A 6,092-nucleotide genomic window follows, 5' to 3' on the forward strand; every position below is an offset into this window, starting at 1 on the left:
CGTTTTCGACGAGCCACCGGTGTTTGGCCGTAAAGATGCGAGCACGTTACGGCCATTCCTCAGTTCCACGGCAACCATCGATCTTACACCGACTGTTTGGCTTACTTTATTGGCAAGTCGAGTTGGCAAAATAGTCGCGTAATCAGCAAAAGCGAGCGTTTAGGCATGGAATGCTGGGCCAATAATCATTTGTGCGATTGCACGGTTGACGATTCCTGCCAGGGGCTACCAAGGTTCCGAACGACACATCACACGACGGTTCTAGAGGTGGTTGTCGTGTCTCCCGGTAGAGGTCAGATTTAAGGTGGGTGCTAAAACCTTGGCTCGGCTAAAGCATCGAACGGTGGCTCGATAACGCTGTGTATGCTGTCCCAACAGCTGCCGACCCCGATATGTTTGTCCGCCGAGGTTTCAACAGGGTTCCAGACACCGTTCCAGTCCCGTTTTGTCACATCAGCGCAAAGTTTCATTAGACCCATCGGACCGGGCGGGAGGGCCTAGAAAGTGGACGATAAAATTAAAAAATATACGACACACTGACCGGGTTCCCCCACCGGAAGAGATCGGTTAGATCGTAAAGGGATTTTCGGACGATCGCAAGCAGTGAAACCGTTGCCAGCTATTCTCTCCGGCCCACTGATTGGCCTCAGCACATGCAACGATGCGGGACCGCCGCGCCAGAGCTCCCTCTAACAACACACTAGTTTTGCAACTTTGCCTAACGCCCAACACACGGGAAGCTCAGTGCTTCACAGGGACCTTCGCTAACCGCTTCGAGACCCGCGGGTACAATTAGCGCACAACGCAGATCGGCGGCGACGGTGAGCGCATTGGCGCGACATTGGTTTGTGTCGACGATTAAGTTTTAATGGTTCCGGTGCGGTTCGATAAGAAGCACCGGCGAAGTCGAACAAATCGCACAATTGGCATTGCGATTTTATTGTTACGCACTAGGCAGTGTCGAAACCAACACGACAGGACAAACGATACGCAGCCAGCATGTTTTTACGGTTATCTTTCGTTTTTTAAAACCAATAATTGTTAGCACCGAAGGGTAGTGGGTGGAACTGGGAGCCCGAAGCCCTTCGACACTGAGGATCTATAATTGCAAATGGTAAGGTTGAGGTTATGTTCTAAACATACGAATTAAAACCGTCTCGTGCGCTAGTTTATTGCAAATACAACTTGTTTTCTACTAAACTAAGTAGAAAACAAGTTGTATTTGCAAGAACTACTTCGCTGAAATCAGTCGCAACTTTCTTAAACATAAACTAAGCAAACTGGTAAACTTGGTTGTCTCTATTAATGGTAAATGTTCCTTACAAGTTAGTTGCTTCATTCGTGATAATAATGAGGGCTAAGAATAAAGCGAATCCGCTAACTCTACTATATACTACAAAACATTACGAGGCAGAGCGATTGATTAAATGCTAGATATTTATTTAAACATCAAAGACTTTATTAAATATTCGGAGGAGAAAATCAAATAAAACAAGAAAGTTAGAAAGAAATATTATGAAAATACATCTACCCCCAGCCATGCTTTCGGCTTGTTGGGCTATTCCGTAAAATTATTTCCTCCATTGACCATTGACACCCTAAATGCTGTACCGGAAATTACGTCCAAAACACACCACATCAATTACTACGAAAAGCGCACAAAACGCTGCCCGCTTTCCACGATAACAATCTCGGCCAAACGGAACGGAAATACATCCAAATGCAAACCCCTGGCCGGGTTTAGCAAGACGGGACGGGGAATGATGTAAAATCAATTTTTTTATGGCTTCCGGTGGAATGTTTTCATCACGCACCGCACCGTGCGTGGAGAAGTTCCGCTTCCTTCCATCGCTTGACCAAAGGGCGCACCACACTCCCGAGAAGCACTTCCAGCGATGCAATATTGAAAGAAACACAAAAATCAAACGGAATAAACAGCGAAATCAAATCGTGTGGCTTATTGGCTCGAGTTTTCTTCGACGACCTCGTCACTTCCTGTCGGTCCCGGTCATAAAGTTTGATGATGTTGCGCCTTCCTCCGATCCCGGGGCTTGGTTTTTGCGGTCGTTTCCGTTCGCAACAGTTTTATTTTTTATTTTTCGCAACACCGTAAAGCATCTTCCCAATGACGGAGAGTGCTTTTCTGCGTCGTACAAAGGCAAACCGGGACCGGCCGCGATACATGGCCCGTAGTATATTTAATCAATTTCTAGCCAAGGTCCTTGGCACGCGACCGACTACTGCGGCGAAGGAAAGGTACGGCAGAGCTAAGAAATCGTACAGGGGCCGTTCGAAAGTATTACTTCCAGCCCTCGTGTGTCCTAGTGTTCCAGTTTATCCAACGAAGAAACCCATAGCCCGCGAAAGTGCAGTTGTTGAAATAATCGTTATAAAGAAGTAAAAAAAAAACTAAATCTACCGTTCCACAAGAACAACACCATTTTTAGCACTCGAAACAGAGTGATGTGGAAGGTCGTGTCTTTGGACCGCTGTGAGTCGCGCCGTTTGCTATTCCCGGCTCGCGCTTGTCAAACACTTGGCGACGGTGATATTTCGAATCGAGTTTTATCGATACACACGAAAGCTTCAAAGATGGGCTGCGTTGGGTGACCAATAAATACTTATCTTTCCCTTTAGAGTGGAAATAAGTGTACCCCTAGCTATCACGTCTTTGATATGGGAAAGGGGCAATTTACGTACCGTTTGACTTTTGGGTGATTCAATGGTCATGGTTAAATAGATTAACGCAATTAAATCCGGCGCTACGGAGCGACCGAAACCTCCGTTCCAGATTGTGTTTATAAACAAACCCTGCCGGAGCTGCAATGCGATCCAGCATTTCGTCGATCTCATTTGCTTTTGCAAAAACCGAAAAACCGAGTTAATTATAGAACGATCCTGCGATTGACCGTCGAGGAGTGTGGCACTGTTATTACTCCGCGCTTGGCCCTTGGCACGCTCCGTGTAACTGGAAGCCCAGACCCAGCAGACGCTGGACCACGCTTCTGTTGGTCCAATTTTAGTCCAAAGAAATTGGCCGCAAACAGAGCACTGCGACGGAGATGATTCGAACGCCCGAAACCGGATTGTGGGAAGGAAATAAATTTTTCAACCCAAACAATTCTGTCTCGCAAAAAGAAAGTAATGCCGCCCGCGGCACATTACGCTGGGCTGAGTATTTTTAGACAGCACAACTATAGGGAGACCGGATGGCCGGTGTTGACCGACCGTTTCGTGCCGTCAGGTGGGTCAGGAAGTTGCTCATTGCAACGGGCAAACATAGCACAATATTTACGCAACACTAAACTGGCCACTCAATTCGATTCATTCGAATTAACTCGAAAACGCCATTTGGGACATCTATGTGATTTGATTCGTAATCAGTAAACCGATACAGAGCATAAACGGGACATAAAACACATCGTCGCTAACATCAAATGCGATGCGATGTGCATCACAACTCTTTACTGTTCCATTGGCCGCTCAGGATTACCAACTCTGTCAATTGGTTCCATTATTATTCTATTCTTAGTGCTACTTTTATTATTACTACTGTTGTTTGTTGACTTTTCCCTGCTACTCGCTAAGCCTCTGTAATGCAAGTCTTTAGATAGTAAATGGTCACACACGTGTTTAACAACACGTGCTCACGTTTAACGCACTCACGTGTTGAGGCACATTTTCCTAATTGGGCGATTGATGTTGGCACTGTGAACACAACAGCTAAATATCATCGGAAGTAGGTGGACCTACCCGTCCCGCCAATTACTGATTCCTGCCTTTTTCTGCCTCGCCCTTGTGGGTGCCTCATTCCGCTAAAGAATCTCGTGACGTTTGTTTGATGAGAAAAATAGAAGGAAAAAATAGAAGGAAAAAAAACATAACGACAAGACGCATGGTCCGTCTATCTATTCCCGGCTTTATTGACACAGTTTAATTACTCGCTAAACGCTGCGCAGCTTCGGCACCGAGTAGGTTTTTCCGCCAGCCGCAGCCGAGTTTGGTTAGGATGGCGCGAAAAGTAAATCAACAAACAACAACCGCGACTATCTATCGCCCACTCGGCGCTCGCGGCGACGAGTAAATATTAGGATGTCCGGAATTGGCTACAATTAATTTCGCCACATTTCCCGTTCGTGGTGGTGGTGATGCGTGTTTTCCACACATCGCTTCGCTGCACTTTTCCACCTCGCCAGCGCCGTGAAATGCTCGGTCCGCTTGGCCGGCCGCCCGGCCGGCAGTAATTGGGAAATGAGGAACGAGCCGAACATAAATCAAAGCATTTTTCCACTCCGCCATCGGTGCCGGATCCGGAACGTATGTACCGGGCCATTGGAAGGTGAAGGAGAACATAATTTTGGAAAACTATTTAAGCAGCTCGGCATTCAGACGGTGGGCATGTTTACCGGATGAAACGAGATGTCTTTGTTTATGAAATAAACGGGATGAATTGTTTATAGCGCAAAGCAGAAGAAATTTCTTTCTGGAGCCATTAGCATTGAGTCTGCTTAATAGGTAATTTAGGAAGTATTAGTATTGAATTACGTCAACAGGAATTGCGTCGCACAGGAATGTGCAGTTACAAAACAGGAAATGATGTGTTGGAAATGGCATGGGACTCAATTCAAAGCTCACGTGCACCAGAGGGCACTGTCGTCACATGGAAGGGGTATTTTTGGGTTCGAGCTTTCGAACGGTATACTAATCGAATGGCTCGCAGTAGCAGTAATAAATCGACAAAAATTCATTGCTCGTAGCATGTTTTATAGTTTATTTTATTTATCCTACAATACCAAACATCCTGGTTGCTCTTTGGCCATTCGAATGGAACAAATCAGAGACGCAAGGGAAACGATCATTGGCAGAATGAAAGGCACCGTGCAACCACTCGAATGAGCCATTTAAGATCTCTGGATCAGTCGTACGTCGATCAACTATCGATCGTGTTGAAAGGAAATGAAGATTGGCCATCAAAGTCAGTATTTGCATCCAAAATTTTATACAAACAAACGTATACTAACGTGTACGGCAGCAGCAGTAGTCCGGGATTGTTTAATGCCACCCCGGAAATCAAATGATCCAGCGAAAGGGGAGCAATCGTGCCGTGCGTGCCGTGTACTATACGTTTGCCATCACGTACCTACCAAAGGCTCGATATCACATCTACTTGGCGCTTGTCTATGGCGCTTATCCTCCTCATCTTTAGTAGAGTTTTATTGGATTTAGCTGTGATTTTGCTTGAAAATATAGAAATTTTGAAATGTCTAATATTTTAAAGCACTAAAGGTGAACTCCAACTAAGAAGAAAAAGACGGATGACGGTTGATACTATATTGAATATTTTCGTCAACAAGCCCACACCGGGGCGAAATAATATGGATCTCTTGCTTATATAAATACTTGCTTAGTTCGCGTTTAGAAGATGATAAATCACTAAATTCATCACTGAGAGCACCGACACCATGTACCGTAGAATCGATTGTGTTATGGTGTTGGCCTCGCCCAAAGAATCGTCGAAAAATATGTCCATCGCTAACCTGTACGAACAGCTACATCGCTCATCGCTCGGCCAGCGAGTACCTTCGGCAAAGTGCTTATCGAGCCTCCGTAGTTCGCCTTCGTTAATGTCGTCCAAAGCAAACGCCACACTTAGCGGGTTATCACCTGATTTGGTTAACTCCGCCTGAAGAAACAACCATCCTGGTGGGGGCTCGTGGCGGTACGCGATGGTGTACTGGATAGCTAGGCAGAAGGTCCATTGTTTCGTTTGAGGGTACAACGCAGGAGACTCCGGTGGATGCAGATCCGTGTAGAACTCTTGTGAGTGGTTCGTGCAGTAGATGATAATTTTCAGAAGCGGATAATTGTAGGTGACATATGCATCGATGCAGTTTCCCACGGGATTCACGGTTTGAAAAGGGTTAAATGGTGTGTAGGTCGTGCCAGTGACGCGCAGATAGCTGAGTCGACCGTTATGCCGGAAGGGTTTTGTGTGCTGCTCTCCATTGGGTTTCTGCAGCTGACAAACTCTATCAGCGATGACGCTCGTCAGGACACGGAAACAAATTACTTGGCAGATCAAAACGTATTTC

This window comes from Anopheles cruzii, chromosome 2 (genome assembly GCF_943734635.1).
Source record: "Anopheles cruzii chromosome 2, idAnoCruzAS_RS32_06, whole genome shotgun sequence".
NCBI classification, from domain to species: domain Eukaryota; kingdom Metazoa; phylum Arthropoda; class Insecta; order Diptera; family Culicidae; genus Anopheles; species Anopheles cruzii.